The following is a 21369-nucleotide window of genomic DNA, read 5'->3' on the forward strand; positions in this document are numbered from 1 at the left end:
AAAACAAGTGAATAACTATGACAATTTCATCAACATTGCAATGGATTAAAAAACTACGAAACTATATACTGAAATACAAAAAATCTCAAATTCCCAAATGAGTAACTATGAGAGTTCATGATGCGCAAAATACCAACCGTGAAATGAGCAACTTTTAAATATATAAAAATAGAGGATAAATCATGGAATAAAGGCTTCATTATTTTAAACTACCTCCAAGGGATCCCTGGGTGGCGCAGCGGTTTGGCGCCTGCCTTTGGCCCAGGGCGCGATCCTGGAGACCCGGGATCGAATCCCAAGTCGGGCTCCCGGTGCATGGGGCCTGCTTCTCCCTCTGCCTGTGTCTCTGCCTCTCTCTCTCTCTCTCTCTCTCTCTGTGACTATCATAAATAAATAAAAATTAAAAAAAAAAAAGAATTAAACTACCTCCAAGCCATAAACATGTAAGAATATGTTGGCAGGAAGAGACTGGAAAAACAGCTCTTACCCGGAGGATCACAGAAGAGACCACCCAAGGGAAATAGTCCTGAAGTCACGTAGCAGGGCCTCAACCATCGGACCCAGGCACCGAACCCGTCACAATACACAAGAGCAGGACACTGCAGGGGGTTCGAGATTCACTCGCACCCTAGTAGCTCATGTGAGGAAACGTAAATGCGGCTGGTCCTGATTAACCTGCTCCATCCGAATGACCTGTGGATAGACTGGACAGAGGAGAGGACGGACAGAGGAAAAGAGACTTGCGGGTTCCTCAGACCAGTAAAAGAAAAGCCACAATGACCAAACCTCGTGGGACACGGCCCAGGCACCATCTGGACACGTGGTTCTGACATTACAGAACATCAGGGCTCAGGAGACGATGGAATCTCCCAAAACCATCCAGTTCAACAAACTCCAATTCAAGCTCGCTATGAATGTGACTGCCTAAATCTGTCTTGATGTTACAGATAATCCTGGACACGAATATTAAGTCCCTCCTTGAAGCCCTTTGTTACTCAGAGTTAAGACGTCCGCAGTCCACCGTTTGCCCTGACAAGCTGCCCTCGGTGATACTGCTGCGGCCTCCATCCTTTTCACCTGACCTGCAGGAGGACCGCCAAAGGCTTGCTCCTCTACCTCGCACCCCGTCTCCACACCCGCCGGAGGTGCAGGCTGCAGCTACAGGCCACCCCACCTCTCGAAGTTGTACCTTCAGGCCGGGCCTCTGCCTTTCCTTCCGCAAGTACTTCCTTCCCCGTCCACACCTCCACCTGGACATCTACCTGAGAGTATTGCCAACCCATCATCTATCTCTCAGTTCCCGAAGGCTGTCTTTTTCACGTCCCTTAAAGGTACCCACATGCCCTCAGCCCACTTCTTTCCTGATCCCTCCCCCTCTCCCATCCCACAATCCATCCTTCAGGCCGGGCCGTCGGCTGTGCCTTCAGGGTTGACCGTCTGCCTGGCCACTCTTAGCACCTGGGTCCACACCACCATCATCTCTTCCTGGAACGAGATCTTTTCAGCGCTCTCCCTGCTCCAGTGCGTTCCGTCTGCCACGACCTTCCAACTCGGACCATGACCTCCACACACTCTTAGGGCACGTGAAGAATTTTGAAAGACAGCAGGTAGGTCCAGATGGTTTACAGCTGTCGATTCCTGATCCCTGGCTCAGCTAGTCCTTCCTGTCCCTGAAAGCTGACCAAAGCTCCTGAGGTAGCACCCGATGCCATTTCGCCTTCACCACATCCTACCCCATCACCGCTTTTCTGTCACTTACCAGAACGAAGGCCTCCCCCTTGCTCCTCCTGTACTGTGCTCCACAGTGAGTGGTAAAAGACACTGGAACACCACAGAATCCCCTGTTAACCACAAAGCCTTTCTAAAGTCAAGGCGTCACTGAGCCTGGGACAGAACATCCAGTCTCCTCCTTTGCGTTCATTTCCATAAAAAGAGGAGCATGACAGCAGACACACGCCACCTGGCCTAAATTCATCTGCCCTAAATTCAGGGACAGTGAAGATGGGATGGTGAGAGTGGTGGCGGTTCCTGCTGAGAGATCCTGCCTCCTCAATCCCGAAGGATCATCAGGGAAGGGCATCAGGCTGACTGGGAGCCACGCACAAAGAGAACAGGAAAGAAAGGCTGGAGACAGCGGAAACTCAACTCACCGAGGCAGAAAGCTCACGGCAAAGACCTATACTGTCTCGAAGCACGGAATTACCTCAGGTTTTGCTTTAAAAAGAAGAAAAGAATCCTGGGAAATAATTCACACACGCTATCTACAAAGTCACAATGCTGAGTCAGGAGCCAGAGCCCGCCCACTCACACATGCCTCGGTCTGTCTCAGTTATGTATTTTCTGTGATATTGCAAGGAGGAAGAAGTGAAAGATGCTACATGAATTTCCAGTAGACCAATTTTAAGTCAGTAAAAGAACCCTTTCTCAGAACTGATTATATATATATATATAGATATACACACACACACATATATTTAATATTATATAACATAAGATATATCTTTTCTTAAACGTTTATTCAAACTCAGAGGAACAGTATCATTAAGTTTTTACACAAAGAATATCGGGTACTATAGATTTTTACTAAGCCCATATATCTACCCCCTCATCAGGAAGGTAAGCACCTTCCTGCTTATTCATTCCTAGCATGCCCTTGTTAACATTACATGAACTTCGAAAACAGTGTAATTCATCCTACTGTAAAGACATACTATACACATTTATAATATACAAACAACATACCTAATAATCATTCAAACTTCATTTCGAAGCCCCACAGCATATCATTTATGTTTACTATTAATTTCCACCAGACTTTACATCACCCTGGTCATAGAATTCATTCATGGGTACATGAACTGAAATTTTATAAACTCTCTCTCCATCTTCCTAAGAGAGGCATCCCAATGGCATTATATTTCATGTTTAAAAATTACCAATCATACTATTAATTTTGCCGTTTATATCAATTGTGCATCAGTACTATTTAGGATAACACTTCGTTCTGACCGATTTTCACACTTAGAATACTGTAGCCAAAGACACTAAAACTTTAGAAACCTTACTTCCATGTGTATATATACGGGTCTGTACATGTACACACATACACACAGGAAAATGACAGGATACTTATTAAAACATCTTCCCATTATAAAAGCCATAAAATAAAATCTATGGAGGAAATGAAAGAGACAGGAGTTCAAGAAGAAAAGCAAATATAATTGTTCTGACAGTGAAAACGGAGAGCTCAGGTAAAGTTCAAAGGGATAATAGCATCAAATTATCATGGTAGTAACGTTCTATTGGATACATATTCAATGAGATATAACATACTTTTACAAGGTCAACTGTTCCCATCCACCAGAAACTCCATCCTGTGCTATTTATACTTGAGATGAAAATGTTTGAGGTCCAATTTAAAAATGGGGAGGGAGTGACAGTTTTGACAAATTATGGAGGGAGATCTTGAGCACTCTGCTGAAGCACAACCAGTGTGATTGCTTGCACAAAGAACACAAGGCTCACACCACCACCGTCACGACCCTGCAAGACACAGTGGCTTGGCTGCTCAACCTTTCATAAAGCCCTCGTTCCCTCATGCAAGGGTCACAGCCACAGTGGCCCTGCTCAGTGAAGCCAACGCCCCAATGTCTTCCCACTTCAGAATCGGCACCTCTCTATTCCCTCCACCTGGAATGCTCTTTGACATAATCCCTCTCCCCATTCAAAATTCGACTCTAAATGCCTCAGAAAGAATGCTCGGACTTTCAGTTTGGTTATGTGTGTATTACGGTACTCTGCATGGTCATATTTTGTGTCATTTCTTATAACTGCATGGGAGTCCACGACTATCTCAAAGAAAAGTCTTTACAAAACGCTCAGGGGCTGCCTTCTGCAAAAGATCTATCTGCAACCGCTAACCTCTGCCATGACTCCCCCCTACCCTTCATCACTTCCTTGCCTGTCACCCAACATCATTCCTCCACAGTACCCACTGCTTTCTGAAATTACTGATTGATAAGTATTAATATTGATGAAAACCGCATGATCTCAGTCATTTACCGCCGACTGACACATACAGTCCCAAGGTAACACAACACAGCTAGTCTACTACCCTGAAGGGACTGTGCACTTTGAAGACTTTGGGATGTGTTCACTGTGCCTACAGAGTAGTCCCATGCTCATTCTGTCATTTCTGCGGTGAGTAGCACCATATTAAGAGGTATCGAGGGCAGCCCCGGTGGCACAGTGGTTTAGCGCTGCCAGCAGCCCAGGGCGCGATCCTGGAGACCCTGGATCGAGTCCCAGGTAGGGCTCTCTGCATGGAGCCTGCTTCTCCCTCTGCCTGTGTCTCTGCCCCTCTCTCCCTCTCTCTGTGTGTGTGTGTGTCTCTATGAATAATAAATAAATAAAAATCTTAAAAAGAATAAAAGAGGTGTCAAGAAGAAGTGAAAGGTACTCCACCCTCTGGTACAGAATGTGTTTTCATGTGAGGCTCAGGGACCAGGGTTACTCTCGACTATACTGCTCTCAATGACATCAAGCACTAACCCACTAAGAGACTTAGGCGTGCCTCTGCTGTTATGACATTTTGGTCAAAATGGCAAAGTGCATCTTAATTACAGTTTCGATAGGTATGGACTTATAGGTGTCATATATTCAACGACCTTTCCGGTTCAGGATATAACTGAGTACACTCAGGAAATGTAAAGTTAACACATTAAAGCTCTGACAGATGATAGGACAGAAAATTCTACCCAGAGTTTCACCGATACCATGAAATTATCCTTTTCATGGCCCACATTTGTGATGCTCTAAATATATGCACAGTGTAAAGTAGTCAATCTGGATTTCTACAAAAGGACACTGAGCACAAAAAGGAAACATAAAGACAGTTCTATGAAATGAATCTCACAAACTATCGACCGAATAATATTATATGTATAAACTAAACAGTCTTTGACTACATGATATTTATCATACTCAAGATAAAAATCGTTTAAAAAATAGTTGATAATTGATGATTAAGACAAAATTCGTAGAACACTAGCATTATTCTTTCCAAGTATTCCAAGCAGAAATTCTTATAGGACACAACCAAAAGTATGGGCTATTTACTTGCTGTTATTGTAATAAAAGAACAAAGAAAAGTAAGACCTCACAAAATGTTGAAATAGCTATCTATAGACATTGTAAATTTTTAGGAAGACACTCTGAAACATCAATACGATTGCAAACACACACGCATGCGCATATTCTGGTACGATGAACTTGAAAATTAACAAGCTATGTTGGAGTTACAAATAATGATCCTAATTATTTTTTTCCCAACGTAGTAAACAGAAATACCACCTCAAGGTTTTCTGATCAGTGACAAAGTCATTAATAAATGAAATCAAAATGGCTAACAATCAGTAAAAAACTGTATTTCTGGGATCCCTGGGTGGCGCAGCGGTTTGGCGCTTGCCTTTGGCTCAGGGCGCGATCCTGGAGACCCGGGATCGAGTCCCACGTCGGGCTCCCGGTGCATGGAGCCTGCTTCTCCCTCTGCCTGTGTCTCTGCCTCTCTCTCTCTGTGACTCTCGTAAATAAATAAAAAAATAAATTAAAAAAAAAAAAACTGTATTTCTGAGGGAAACATTTACTGCTATGCTAGGCTTCCATTCCGTATAGGCAACAGATTCATTTTAGTATGTAAAATGCTTGGGGTGGAAGAATGCTTTCGACAAGAAATGATAAAGATTTTTCCCTATCACAGTAACAAAAACATATATTCATCTTGTTTTTTTTTTTAACTGCTCATCTTCCTAAGAAAATTTAGTAATGAGGAAGGCCATAAGATGGCTAGGAAAACATAAATTGTAAGAAGCAAGAGGTTCATTTCCCTTAAACAAAACTCCCAGAAAGCAGGCAAGAAAAAAAGATAAAAGGCCTCAACAATTGGAAAAGTTGGGGAAGGAGGGGAAAATCTGAAAGCAAGCAAGATGAAAATAATGAAAACCCCAGCTGACATATAACAGGGATAGAATGCAGTCTAATCCCCAGACTCCTGAGCAAGGACGTATGCAAAATTAGCACGGGAACACAAAACTACAACAGAAAGACGGGACGCGTAGCATCGGGACCAAGTATCAAACAAAGCATATCGAATTCGGAACTTGCTCATCAAACCGGATTAATTCTCCCTTTTGACGAAATGCATTTTGAGTTCAGGTTACGTCACAGGAATATTTTTATGGAATGACTTTAAAAATGTAGAGAAAGACTCTGATTCCTCTGAATCCCCTTAGTGAAAGAAAATCTTCAAATGCTGCTAAACTTAATTAAAAGCCACGAGGGATCGATGAAATGAGGCATTCAATGCAGACTGTGACATTCTGGGCCAAAACTGAAGTGTCATCAAAAAGTAATGGTTTTGGTAGACCCTGGCTAACAAACCAGAAAGGACATCAAACACAAAGACTGTCTTTTTTGTCAAGAATGGTAACACTGGCGAGAGAGAACCTCAAAGTGACATACATACATACATACATAGCGACAAACTGAGTATGTATATTCAGCGTAAAGACTCACCAGAAGCAGGTGTCCATGCCTCTGTGGACAAAACCAAACCAAACCAAACCAAACCAAACCAAACTAAACCAAACAAAACAACTTTGGTTAACAGATCAACACTAAATATTAAAATCCAGACACTATAAATTCTGGCACAGAGGCTGAAGCACACATTACATGAGAACACTGTTGCTGTCTCTATCTGGTGAAATACAAAGGAGTGTGAACCTCGTAAATGCAATTTTGGGTATCAAAGTCCAACTGACTCTTTGTAATGTGCTCTGGCTTTGCAATTCTCAACGTAGCAGGTGATAACCTGATATAGAAGCGAATACCACCGCGACTTCAGTTAGCTGCATGTGAATCGTTTAAATATCAAAGGGTGAAGTACGACAAATTAGGAATAAAACACAAATTTATGGAAAGGGTGCTTCAGAGAATGAAACCTGGATAAAACTCAAAAGCAGGAATCCTCCCAAGTGATCCCTCGCTACAAAATTAATTCACATTAGTGGAAGGCTTTGCTGTGCCCAGTGCTGGGAATGTTTTTGTCCTGTCGGGAACAGTTCACGCAAAATACCGAATTTCTGTATGTCACCCTTATGTCCCGTTGTTTTGCTCGGAAAGAGCATCAAACCTCTGTGATAAATTTAAAATGAATTACAATTTTGCTGGAGGTTTAATTGCTAAGTAATTTGTTTGGACAGTTTAAACCTGTTACAATTTTAGTCAACATATAAATTTGTGGGCAATCATATGGGAAAACTCATAAAACCACAGCTAAATTCCTAGGGATCAAAGTGTTATAGACTGAAATAGCCTTTAACTAACAAATGAGCATTATGATTGGATGTCAACTGCATTCCTATATTAAATTCAATTGCATATGTAAGAAAAAGTAGAAACCATTAGGCCGAGTAAGGAATAAAAATTGCTTTGAAAGCAGCAACACTATGGAAATCTAAACAGAAATTCCAAACGTCCTGTCATTCTTCTGGGAGTTCAGAGTAAAAGTCGTTCTTACCTGAAAACGGATTGAAGGTTGAGAGCCCACAAGACTCCCTGACGGTGCTTCGTAAGTTAGAAAATGAGCCCATAGATAGGAGATCATAAAGACGCTTTTCATCCAACAGAGACGGCTTCCTTACTACTACTCACCCAATTCCTGAACTCTGTCATGAGCTAGTGAACCCCTAGAACAAAGCTGAGAACGAAACCTGCGTTTCGGCACGACTCCACAGGTGAACTCATAACCAGATTAAAACCAGGGCTTACGAGAGCTTTCCCGCTGTCAGATTCACACGGGGGTCATCCCTAATCCCACCACAGACCAGCGAGAAGACAGCAAACTCCCATCCTTGCAGGAGTGCGCCATGGAAGCGTCACAAGCCAGAGACAGGGGGGTTGTGTCCCTCAGAGTGAAGCTACAGGAAATGGTTTCCTTCTTTTCATTTTGTCGTTCTTAAGAAACTTTCATAAAACAGCTCTGAATCATGCAGTCTCCTTTAAAAATGTTCTCCTCATAAGGAAAACAGAAGAAAAATCAACCACCACAGGTCACGCTTGAAAACGCAGAACTTCAGAAGTTGCGGGAGAAACACCTGGAAGACCTCTTTCCTTATACCATTTCATGGAAAGTTTCTCATGAGAAATTTACGTAGAGGGTTGTGTTTTATGAATCAGACCCGAATAAAAAGAGAGACTTCTGCCACGAAACTGAAAGGGTAAGAAAATCTCCGTGTGCATGCCACTCCCAGCATCATGAGTCATGTTTTTCCTACGCGGACTGTTCAAGAGTCTCACCCTGATCCCCCCCCGCCCCCCCGCACTGGTCCTTACAGATGCGCTAAAATGGATTACCACTGCAGTGGTTATCAGTCCTCCTCCGATATCCGAAGAAAACTAAAGACCGAGGAGGGTCCTCAAACTCCCATGCCCGACCTGGTGAAAATGGCATTTAAAGTCCTTAACACCCGAGAGGAAGTGGCTGAACTTAAGAGGCAGGCCAGGCTCCAGCAGAAGGTCCAACTCCAGACCCAAGCCTCGGGGGCAGCCCTGCGGCCAGCGGGCTCCATGAGCCCGCAGAATGCAGGAACCAACCGAACCCTGCCTGGGGCTTGCTTCAGATGCGGCACCGAGGGACAATGGACCCTCAATGTCCCAATCCCAAGGAGCCAACGCGGCAATGCCCTCAATGTCGAACGATGGGCCACTGGAAATCCGCCTGCCCGGGTCTCGGGGGATCCTCGGCGCCTCCACACAGAGGAAACCCTGAGCCGGGAAGTCCAGCCTTTCAACTACTCGGATTGGACGATGACTGACGGGGCCCAGACTCGGACACCCCCTAACCCAGGCCAAGCCCAGGGTCCTGCTCCAGGGAGCGGGGAAGCCCATCTCTTTCCTGTTGGACACGGGGGCGACCGACTCCATTGTGTCTTCCTACTCGGGGACCAGCTTCCCCTCTCCAGTAGCGGTGATGGGAACTGATGGCACCTCCTCTATTCCATGGACTGCCCCCCTCCTCTCTTGCAGCCTGGATGGGTTCTCCGCCTCATGTTCCTTCCTTAGAATCCCTTCCTGCCCAGCTCCTCTTCGTCGAAAATCCTGACATCTATCTATCAGCTTCTCCTCGGCTAAGTCCTGCTACCCTCCTACCTACCCCCTCTGCTAACCCGGAACCCTCCCATCCCTGCTCTCAACTCCTGGAAGAGCTGACTCCTCCACATCCAGGACTTTCCAATCAGCCCTTCCCTAACCCTGACCAAATACTCTTTGTGGCCAGAGACACGCAGCATAGGCCGTCGTTACCCTAGACGCCATCCTAGAGGCAGTTCCCTCCTCCTCGGGACAAGCTCTCGGAAGGCAGAACTTAGAGCTCTCACCAGGGCTCCTCGCCTGTCCAAAGGGCAACGAGCTACCATAGACACGGACTCCAAATATCCCTCCCTCAGCACACATACACATTCTGTCCTATGGCAAGAGCAAAGGCTTCTTCCAACCAAGGGAAGCCCCATAATCTATGGGCCCCTCATTTCAAAACTACTAGGGGCCATCAGCCTTCCCACTGACGTAGCCATTGTCCACTGTCATGGACACCAATCCTCCAAGGACCCGGTGTCCCGGTCCAACAACAAAGCCGACTCAACTGCCCAAGCCACTGCCTTAGGCTCCTCACCAGCTCCCCTCCTCTTCCTCAACACACCACATTCCCCCCACTTACACAGATGAGGAAACTCACACACTAAAAGAGATGGGAAGAATAGCCGGGGAAAAAGACTGGATCTTCATTCAGAAGAAACTCGCTCTTCCAAACCATTTAGCTCCTATGACCATTTCAGACATGCGCCAATCCCTACACATAGGTCCCAAGGCCTTACACCAGTTCCCAGGACCCCTTTTCTACTACCCACATCTCCAAAAGGTAATTAGAGAGGTGGATTAGTCTTGCAAAACCTGCTCCACTGTAAATGCTCAAGGGGGAATTCGCAGGCCAAGACCCAATCACCAGCTCCACAGCTACCAACCTGGCAAGGACTGGCAGCTGGACTGAAGAAACCCCACACCCCCGTCCCCGGGAGTGGGACCAGGCCTAACCCTGAGACAGCCCATCCAGGTGCCTCCCATAAATTCAAGCAACAAAAACATTCTGTTTTTCTGAGATAGGAAAACTATCCGCCACCTCGCCCTGACTGGAAAAGTCCCTGAACATGGTCATGTTGACCTTCAAAGAAATCAATCACGTCATAACCTGAATGCTATGCTATTCCCGCGTTTTCTTTGCCTTTAAAAGATGCCTGTAATTGCTAATCGGCGCTCTGCCACCTCTGAGGATGAGAGCCCATTTGCGCAAACGTTCAATAAACCCTCTTGCTTGTTGCATCTGCCTGTCCGTGGTCTGAGTCTCTGGGGCGTCCACCGGGACACGTTGGTATCCGTGAGCAAGGGTCCAACAGACTTTTCTCACATGCCGCCCAATAAATCCTTTCCCTACCTATTAACCTCAGTGGACGCCTTTACAGGGTGGGCAGAGGCTTTCCCCACAGCTCGGGAGATGGCGGATGTGGCGGCCACCATACTCACCGAACACATCATTCCAAGATTCAGCCTCCTGGAGATCCTACAATCTGACAACGGCCCGGCTTTCATCTCCAGCATCACCAGGCAAGACTCCAAGAGCCTAAATATTACCTGGAAACTCCATATCCCATATCACCCCCAGTCTTCGGGTAACCTAGGGTGGGCTAACGGCCTTCTCAAGGAACATCTCACCAAACTTACTCTTGAATCCCCACCTGTCCTGGCCGACCCTCCTCCCGCTGGCTTTAAGAAGGCTCAGAGCCACCCCTAGAGGGCCGTCGGGCCTAGTCCCTTTGAGCTTCTCTACGGGGCGGCCCCTCCTGCTCCCTTAAAATCTTCCAACATCACCTCCTCCTCTCCTATCTTACTTACCTACCTTCCCTAACTCGTCTAAGAGCCCTCCTGCGGGCCCATGTGGATTCAGTCACCCGTACTCCAGGAGCACCCACCTACAGGCCTACCCAACTCAGGACCAGGGCAGGGCCCCTTCTCCTGGATAAAACTTATCCAACAAGGCACTTCCCTCGCCAGCCTTTCCTGCATGGGCAATCTGTCCCACCGTTTTATCTGTGCCGCTTTCGGCAAAACTCCCCTTGTGGCCTATTCCCCTCCCCAAGTGCATTCAGCTGCACCAGCCCCGCACCCACACCTCCAGCGCCTGCCTCATCCCTCTCTCACTAATGTTGCCCTATTTACTGACCCTCTCAACCATCAATTCCCCTTCTGTTATTCCGCCCCTAACTCATCCCTGTGCAACGTCACCCGGTCAAAAGTCACCTCTCATCATGCTGCTATTGGCCGATTCTTTTGGTGCCAGGGCTCCCTATCTAAATCTCTCAATACCTCTGCCTCCCTCCTGTCTGCCTGTCTCCCAAGTTCCGCGATTAACCATCTATAGTCAGGCAGAAGTAGCCCTCCTCACCAGCCCCCCCACGGAAAAGCAGAAACGAGTGATCTTTCTCCCACTGGTTGTCGGGGTCTCCCTGGCCTCAACCCTGGTGGCCACTGGGTACAGGGCCCTTATTCCAGTCTGCAGATTCCTCCAGGGACCTATCCGAGAGGCCTCAGATGGCTATCGAAGCTTCGGCAGAGTCTTTTGCTTCCCGACAATGCCAAATAAACCCGGTGGCCCAGGTAGCTCTACAGAACCGATGTCTCTTGGACCTCCTCACGGTCGAGAAAGGAGGAACTTGTACGTGTCTCAATGAAGATCGCTACTACTACATCAACGAAACAGGTGGAGTGGAAACCAATCTCCACATCCTCGCCAAAGGTCGGGAGTCTCTCCAAACACAGTATCACCCTGTCGGCCCAACTACACCCCAATGGTGGCAGACCCCACTAACCACATGGCTCCTCCTCTCTCTAAGCCCACTCCTGATCCTTGGCATACTATTAATGGTGGCCCCTTGCTTTCTCCGAATCATCAAGGAAGGAATCCACGAAATATCTCAGTTATCAATCAACTAACTTGTTTTATATCCCTACGCTGGCCTGCCCACCTCCGACAGGCACCACGACGCCCCAAAATCAGCAGGAAGCAGCCGGATCTGAATCGTCGCCCCATTATAACATAACAAAAAGATCTGAATGTTGGGCCAGCGAGACTGGGAACCTCAAAACGGCCGACCCCAGGCCAGCAACCTCCCAATAAGGCCACCTTGCTGCCCAACCCTAACTTAGCACACCAAGACCTGTAACCCTTGCCCTAATTGGAATGCCGCCCTGCCCCCATCTTACCACAAAAAACTCTTTAGAGACCTCACTGCAGTTGGCATGGGTGCGACACCCCCACCCTTTGCTCTCTCCCTTGCCTGCGGGCTGCATAACCTAGCCAGAGAGCACAGCCCATTAAAAGCCGGTTTCAACAAAAATAAATAAATAAAAATGAAAGCCTGTTTCGACCAACTTTTGACTGGCCTCTCTTCCAGTTCACTACCGATCAGATTAAACCTGACAAAAACCATGGTCCTTTTGTACCAAACTGCCACTTAAAGGCTGTGACAGCTAATCTCTACCTTGTTAGGAACTATATCGTTCGAAGATGTGTGAAACTGGCAGGGACATAAATTCCAGACATCATTCACCCTTGGCTTTGAAACGGGCTCATAGTACCTGGTATTAGGCTATGTTCTTTGGAATTTGTAGACGAATCTGAGCACATCTAGCTTCAGATATGGAAAAAAAGACATCTTATCTTATTTAGCGAAGTGATAATGCAGTGTTTTAAATACATCCCAGCTTAGATGACACACGATACTTTGCTCAATGGTTCCCGGGAGCCTCAGTCGTTGTGATTTGATAGCACGCAAAGTCAATGAGAAACAGACACGCGGAATTTGAAGCAGAAAGTTACGGTCTTTCTGGATCTTCACCTTTGTTTCAGTTTCTCAGTAATGACTCTTCAAGGCCTTGAATACATTAGTCACATTTTTAGGCAACTTCTATGATTAAAAGTAAGAGAAGAGCAAGTAGAATGTTACCTATGCATTTGGCTGAGTCTTCGAACTCTAAAGACGATGATGAGACCACCAGTCCATGCGGTGTCAAACTTAACAATGCAGCAGAGGCAACAAGAAACTGCTCGACCCAGGAGTAGGTGTGAGTGAAGGCTCACCGGAGGAATCATTCTATACCATAATCGACAGTCTGTACACGTCACTGCCTCGGGCTTGGCTCGGCTTCATCTGGTGCACATCTGTTGGTCTCACCCAGGAATTCAAGAAGGGCACTGAACACTAGTGATGAAACGGCTCTGCAAGGATATTCTGATTGTTCCATCACATGGGCCTCTTAACAATCCTAGCTACCCAAACTGCATTCTCAGTGTGTTTCTCCAAAACAATGAGGTGCCAACCTTTATCCGAACTCTTGAATACCACCTTCGCCTGTGGCTGTCCTGTTGTGGGGACACCTTTCACAGCTCCACGCTTTCCCCGTTTCTCATTGTGTCCCCTGCCAAGTTTGGACCCCTAGAATACCTACCCTTGTCCTGTGCCCAGGCTTGCCGTGTCGGTGATTCATTCACATGGACATTCTGCTGTGGGCGTTGTCCTCTCAGGGCTCGCGATATTTACAGATATTTACATTCCTTCCCAAGCTTTGCTGTAGGCCAAATCCTTGCTCCTCACCTGGTCCCATCTGGTCTACCCAGACTCAAAAAAAAAAAAAATCACAACCCACAGTGAAAATAAAGGAAGAGCAGGTGGAGATTTTTCCAAGCCCAGACCCTGAAGACAAGAACTGAGGAAGACGGACTCTACATTTACTGTTGTGAGGATGAAAAGAGATACTCAGGATGGTGCATATTACACAACATCTCACAAGCTTTCCGTGCCTTAAGTATCTAGCCCGTTGTGTTCATTCCGTGCAAAACTGTGAGACTCAGGCACTCTTTCAGAGCCTTCTGGGACAATACGGGACAACATGTATAAAGTATGGGATGATCATCAAAATGAACCCGATTAACCTCAAACAATGGACATAATTTTTTTATCTCCTTTTTTTAAGGATTTATTTATTTATTCATGATTTATATATAGAGAGAAAGAGAGAGACAGAGACACGGGAGGAGAGAGAAGCTGGCTCCATGCTGGGAGCCTGACGTGGGACTCGATTCCGGGATGCCAGGATCGTGCCCTGGGCCAACGGCAGTAGCCAAACCGCTGAGCCACCCAGGGATCCCCATCATCTGATTCCTAATCCCCATCTCCCCACAAAGGTGGTCAATGATTCATTATGTTATTATCTGTTTCTCACCCCAACATTTCTATCTACCTGAATCCATCCATTTGCTTATGACTGAAACCAGGCAGCCATATCTCTTTCTACATCTAACCCATGACCGTTCTAATTTAAAATATACTTTACATCCATCTTATTATTTTCTTCTCTATAGTCAGCACCCAGGTCACATTTGTATGTCCCACTGTCATCTCTCACTAGAACTAATATCTTTGCATTCTGGGTGGCCTTCCAACTTGTAACTCAAGTCTTTCAATTTTTTTAAAGACGACTTTTATCTCCTAGAGAGAGGATGAGAGAGAGTGCATGAGTCGGGGCAGGGAGGGGCAGAGGGAGAGGAAGAAGCAGACGCACCACTGGGCAGGGATCCTGACGCAGGGCGGATCCCAGGACCCTGGGATCCTGACCTGAGCCAAAAGGCAAAGGCTCAACCGACTGAGCCCCCCACACACACAACAGGTGTCCCTAACTCTGTTCTTTTCTGAATCATTCCCAAACCCACAACAGGTAGCCTAATAGTGCAAAGCCCCAAACATCATTATGTTGTTACTTGGCTTATTAGTTCTCTTCAAAGTCTTCTCCTTGCACCTTGGATGAAATCAAAACCCTCTGAGCCAATAAAGCCTGGTGTGATCTAGTCCATGCTGACTTCTTTAGTCACATCTAATGCTGCTCTCCTATCTATTAATTATGTTCCACCTGCCCTGACCATTTTTCAATCTTTCTCAATTTTGGAGACTCCCATCAACATTTTTTTTTACATTCTTCAACATCTCAATTGCTATTAAGATTTCCTATGTAGGAACCTAGCCTTACAATGTTCATCAGATATGTTACTTCTTTAACGAGGTCTTCCCTGAACCTCCAATTTAAGCTACTTCTCTCCATTATGATATTTTATGGTACATTGTCATTTTCATTCATAGCACCTTGCCCACTTTTCCTGGAGCCAATTGTTTGTATGAATATTTCTAAAGTGACTGTCCTCTGGATAGGCCGTGAGCACGCTCCGTGGGTACAAGGGACTTTTGCTTTCTACTGTATGGCAATGGCTGGTACAGGGACTGGCACATCGTTGGCACTCAATATATCTGTCCAAGGAGTGAGTGGAAATTCTGTATCTTATACTTTATTTGTTCAATTATTCAATAAGCTATTATCTTGTGTAAAGCACGGTCTTCACCTCATTGGGTAGAGCAGAGACAGAAAGATGCAAAAGTTCCTGCTCTGGTGAAGCTTCTAGAGTGGGAAACCAGTAATTAGCAACGAATACAAAACATCACATCGCATTTTAGAAAGAGACGTGTAGCAAAGAAAAAATGGAGCAGGACAACGGAAATGAGGGGTGCCAGGGAGATGGGATTTACAGTTAGAATAAATGATCAATGTAGGCCTTCATGAACAGTTTACCTCTGGGAACAGACTCGAAGCAAGTGAAGGCTTTCTGAGAGAAATTCGAGACAAAGAATTTTCTAGGCGAGGGAACCGGCTAGAATGAGTCCAAGAGTGGGCACTTGTATGGGTTTCTGAGAAACAGTAAAGGAAGACACAGAGTGGTCAGGAAGGCAGACATAGAGGTTGTGATAAAAGAGACAAGGAAGGGCAGACAGATCACGTAGGCCTTCTGACCACCATCCTCACTTTGGCTTTTACAGTGACTGAGCTGGGTGAGCCTTCAAATGGTATCAGAAGAGTTATAGGATCTTACTTTTGCTTTAAGTGGATCGAGATGGCTGCTCCGTGTAGAATCTTACAGCGGGGCATGGCGAAAGGCAGGAAAACCCCACAAAAGGCTTCTGAAGAATTCAGGCAAGAGAAGATGGTCTCTTGAATTGGGATCTAGCAGTGGAGATAATAGAAAACAGCTGGATTCTGGATCTATATTGAAGGTCAAGATAAAAGGTATTTTGCTGATGCACTGGATGGGGGTTTGAAAGACAGCAAGGAATTAAAGACACGTCTGAGGTCTGGAGGCTGAGTAACTGGGAAGACAGCCTTGCAGTCAAGTCATAGGGGTGAAGAAAACAGATGAGTGTGTTCGGGGGGAGTTGGTGAGATCATGTTTCTTTGCAGAAACTGGAGGAGAGGTTACATGAGTAGTTGGATATACAATTCAGTGGGAGAATGACAAACGTGGGATGTGTCCACCTACAAACAGCACGGAAGGCAGGACAGGAGAGGATATCACTCCAGACCCGGACCCCACCCCAGAGTGACTGTAAACAGAAAGGACTAATTGCCATGCACCACACCTCGAGCAAAGCCTCATGCCCTTGTGTTCGGGTCGCACTCAGGGGGGCCTTACTCCTCAACTTACCTGGATGATGGGAAATATTTCAATCTGACACATATAATAAGCATGAGGCATAAGTAGGTAGCCATTTAGGACACATCTCTCATCGTCAGACTCTTCATTGTGAAACTAATAAATTAAATTTCTTCAAACAGGTAACATTTTTATTATCATGTACATTTTCTACCTGCTAAGAAAGAAAGCAATGTGCCAATATTTTGTGGTTTAAGTAAGTGTCTACAGGAATACCATACGCTGTGACGATGGCTAGAGTGCCTCACAGATCCTACTTTCATGCAGTGCACACGCCTCCCAGGCACAACTGTACAATCTACATTTGAGAAAATATAGCATTTGAATAACAAGAGACCACTACGATAAACCGAGCCCATAAGGCTTATTATAAACATCTTCTAAATATAAATTGCTCTTCGAATTCTATCCTGTAGGAGGAATAGAGTTTTTCATGCAAACCAAAGAACGTCATAAAGCCGCCTGACAGACACATAAAACCCTTATCATAGGAACGTAGGTTTTAGTGATCTCTAAATTATTACCCAGAAATACACTCTGGATCCTAATAACTAATTCACTCCAGAAACATTCACCGTGAGCCTCATGTGGTTTCTGACACGCTCTGACATAGGCGCTGATGACACAGCAATGGGGAAAACACATCAGGCGTCTGACCCCATCCACAGGGTTTGGTCTTCCTCGGGGGGTGGAAGAGACAATGACTGAATAAAACTGTAACATGTCACAAGGTGGTGAGCACCACAAAGAGCGGGCACGCAGGGCAGGGGACCCGGGGTGGGGTGGCTCTCCTGTAAGTCGTGCGCTCAGCGGTTTCCAACTCGATTGTACTGTATGAGACTCCTTGACCACCATCTACTATTCAAGCACACGTAACAGAACAAAGGCCCCGTGGAGTGAGGACAGGTGACCCAGCTTGGAAAGGGCAAGCGTGGAAAGAGACACCAGGTCTTCTAAATTGCCCTCAGAGATCTTTTCTCACTAATGCAGTAGAGAGGGGCAGCATTCCTGTTCTGCAGGCGCCCCTCTTCCTTATGATTTTAATAACATTCTTTTTTCCCCAGCTCACTTCATTGTAAGATACATATTAGTCTACTGTTTATATCATCGGTAAGGTTCCAATCAACAGTGGGCTACTACTAACAGTCCAGTTTTGGCAGAATCAAAAATCATACATGGATTTTCACCTGTGCTGGGGGATGCTGTCGAGACCCCTAATCCCCACGTTGTGGGGAGGTCAGCTATATTCTAATGAATTTGTAGTTCTTCACGGAACTACACTTTCCAAATTAGTCGCTTCTACAAAAACCTGAAGCAGAGAATACAGTGTTCACTGAAACCACTGCTCCAGTAACTAAATTTGAGCTACTGTTGATGAAATTGAGTACTGTATATTTCCTGTTATGAGAGTATCTCGTGCGCACGCATGCACACACACCATCCCTACAGAGCCTTCTGCGGGCTCTTTGTTTTCCACTCGATGCCAGAGAAGCTTCCCTGTTTTATCCACAAAGTTCACATTTCCAAAGCCAAACAACAGCACTGCACACATGGACTAGTGGTAAAAGGAGCGAGGTATGTCTCTGTCCAGTTAGACCAGAGGAGTGGCAAACATTGTTGCCGCCAAAACCAACGGAAAACCCAATTACAAATATGATGGTCACAAACGACACTTCCCTACAAAAGTGGCACATCCTGTTGTCTTGTCAAAACTCTCTATGGCCCCAACCAATCGAGAGCTTCCAGCTTTCCTGCACATAAATTGCATCCCTTATGTTTGTCACCTCAGATACAAGACTTTTCTTTTCTGCTGCTCAGGTTTTGATTTTTTGGTAACTTCTTCTAACACTTTCGAAGGTTTTGTTGTATTGATTTCTTCAAAGAATATCAACACCTTCTAGCTAAGGATCTCCTACAAATGACTGTGTTGTCTTTACTTCAAATAATTAATAAACTTCCTTTGTACTTAAGAGTCATTAGGCACGCGCATGCACACACACACACACACACACACACACACACACACACACAGAGTCATGAGGCACCATGACAACCCACTGGTTAGTTCTCAACATTTTGCAATTCAGATCACTAGTCAGCTTTCTTCCTGGTCTTCAGACCTGCTTCAATACAACAGGTAAGTATAAAAACAACTTTCATCAGTGGAAAATCCCATTGGAGTTCAGTATTGTTGCACTCTAATGGATACATGGAAGCAAATGTGTCTTTCTAGAAACCAATGACTTTATGACTATAAAAGATACAGCACCTGTAAATTGAGGAGCTTATTCCTCAAAAACATAGCTGATAAAAAAAAGTCAGTGCATACATCCAAAAAAGCCTTAAATAATAAGGGAGGAAAATAAGTAAAACATGTTAAAAAGATGGTCAAATGAGACAGGCATCCTGCCTCTCAGGATGGTTTCCTTATCTTTTATTGCATTTTATAAATGTCATAAAATAATGATGATTTTTTATTGGAGTTCAGTTTGCCAACATACAGCATAACACCCAGCGGCTCATCCCATCAAGTGCCCCCCTCAATGCTCATCACCCAGTCATCCCACACCCCCAGCCCACCTCCTTTTCTTCCACCCCTTGTTCGTTTTCCAGAGTGAGGAGTCTCTCACGTTCTGTCTCCCTTTCTGATATTTCCCACTCATTTGTTCTCCTTTCCCCTTTCTTCCTTTTCACTATTTTTATATGCTCCAAATGAATGAGACATTACAATGTTTGTCCTTCTCCGATTGACTTACTTCACACAGCGTAATACATCCAGAACCAAATGATGACTATTATAAAGGAGAAAAAACCACTTTTTTAAAATTAAGAGGTATCACACTGGGAGAATCCTTTCAATGACTGGGAAAAATATACGGTCACACAATACAATTTGCGGACAGCAGACACATACAGTGCATGTTGTCAACTTTCTCCATCATTAACCACATAACAAAGCTCTTTTAAAAGTACAAGGGGAGGCTACGGAAGGAGTTGCTACCACCTGTATTCCTGTTTGCAGTTTCTTCCTCATGTTTGTCAAGACAGAAAGAAGCATTTTTTTTTCTTTTCTTTCTTTTAAGTCTTTAGTTTAAAAAAAAAAACAAAAGGGCAAACCGATAGGATTTTCAACTGTTGGTGACAGTCATGGAAATCTGGAGACTCATGAGTTCTAAGACTAGGGGTTCTGAACTGAAATTAAGATTTCAAGGATTACAGTTAAAGTCTCAGAGCGAAAGACATGAGGCTGAGTATTTTTCAACGAAAGCCCAAAGAGAAAAACAGAGGCTGACGACAGAGAAGAGCTGTGACATAAACCACAGATGATGTCGGAATTGTGATTTCTGTTAAATCTTGCCACGTGTGCATGGATGTACGTACAGATACACACACATAGATCTCCGACAGTTCTTGTTCCTCAACGGTTATGCTCAAGGTTTGGTGGGGGGACCATCATTCTTTGTCTTGGGATATTTTGCTTACTTTTTGCTACGAAAAGACATAGAAAATGAAGTATAAAGATAATTTACAGATTTCAACTGTAAAAGAAAATATCAGGTTTTTAGTCCATAAAATCCAGACACCGACTGATAAAGCATCATCCTAGGAGGATCATCACTAGAAAAGTCCAATGGGACACACGGAAAAACGTCACGTTATCTACTTCCAAAGACAAAATTATTTTCACACTTTCTAGAGGTATTCTATATTTAATGTTGACGCCTGATGGAAAGGTCTGAAGTACTACAAGCGCTCAGACATTGTAGAAAAGGATGTGGTACTGCCACGTCTAGATCAATTCTATCTAAATAAGTGCTATTTTATGGTGTTAGTTATTACTGTATATAAAACTTGAAGACTAAGATTCTTTGGACATTTTCTTACAGTTTCCCCAAATGTGTAAGATGGAAACAGGACTTTTTTGAGCATTCATTTTTTTCCCGCCTGATTCACTAGAACCTCTCAAAAATAAGCTCTAGGGAATCATGAAGTCCATTCGATAATTTCCTACTAAACACCCTAAATAACATAGAAGACCGCCATGTTGATATAGATCTACTCAGGTTGTCAAGGAATTATTTAACTTACATTATGAGCAGCTACAGTTACCAGTGCTTCCAGTCTGGGACCTCATTTCTAAGTGTGTGAGTTGGTTCTCCTGTTTCCATAATAACCAATTTAACAATCAGCTTGGCAGTCAACTGCTTTAGAGTTAGTTTCATTAATGTTAGCTCTCTTCTCCTTAATACATGAATCGACTGATACTGTGGGACTACTTATTTTTCTAATGTACTCGTAAAAGGGCTCTGAATTCAAGGTAACAAATCTTCTGGAAGAATTAGCTCAGGCTCTTTTGTTTAAACTCAAACTTTTCCTTGTAGAACTTCAATGTATATGTTAGAATTTTCTTCCAATACTTTAGGACTCACTTAAACTTCTAGTCCGAATACGACGATTTCCTTTCGTTGCTGCAGGGGACCTGAAATGCAACAAAGTTATGAGCTAGAAGTTTTTCACTTTTTCAAATGTCAGTAAAAACAAAAAAAAAAAAAGGAAGAAAGAAAGAAAGAAACAATTAAGAAATTCCAGGAATTAAATTGGAATACAAAGTGGTCTTCATTTCACAGGACTCCCTCTATCGTTAATCCTCACGAGAATGAACACAG

The 21369-nt window shown here is 44.7% G+C and overlaps 1 protein-coding gene across 4 annotated transcripts in view; it reads right to left on the bottom strand.

Moving 5' to 3' along the window:
• Positions 1–21369, bottom strand: part of LOC140599792 (adenylate cyclase type 1-like) — a 235942-nt gene that overhangs the window by 179535 nt on the left and 35038 nt on the right. The window contains exon 4 of one of the 4 annotated variants that reach the window (XR_012002777.1): positions 21023–21182. The exons of the other annotated variants lie outside the window; for them this stretch is intronic. The gene's annotated coding sequence lies outside the window, so the exon portion shown is untranslated. Of the gene's footprint in view, positions 1–21022; positions 21183–21369 lie in introns of those variants that run through there. 4 annotated transcript variants of the gene reach the window in all.

This window comes from Vulpes vulpes, chromosome 7 (genome assembly GCF_048418805.1).
Source record: "Vulpes vulpes isolate BD-2025 chromosome 7, VulVul3, whole genome shotgun sequence".
Taxonomy (NCBI): Eukaryota; Metazoa; Chordata; class Mammalia; order Carnivora; family Canidae; genus Vulpes; species Vulpes vulpes.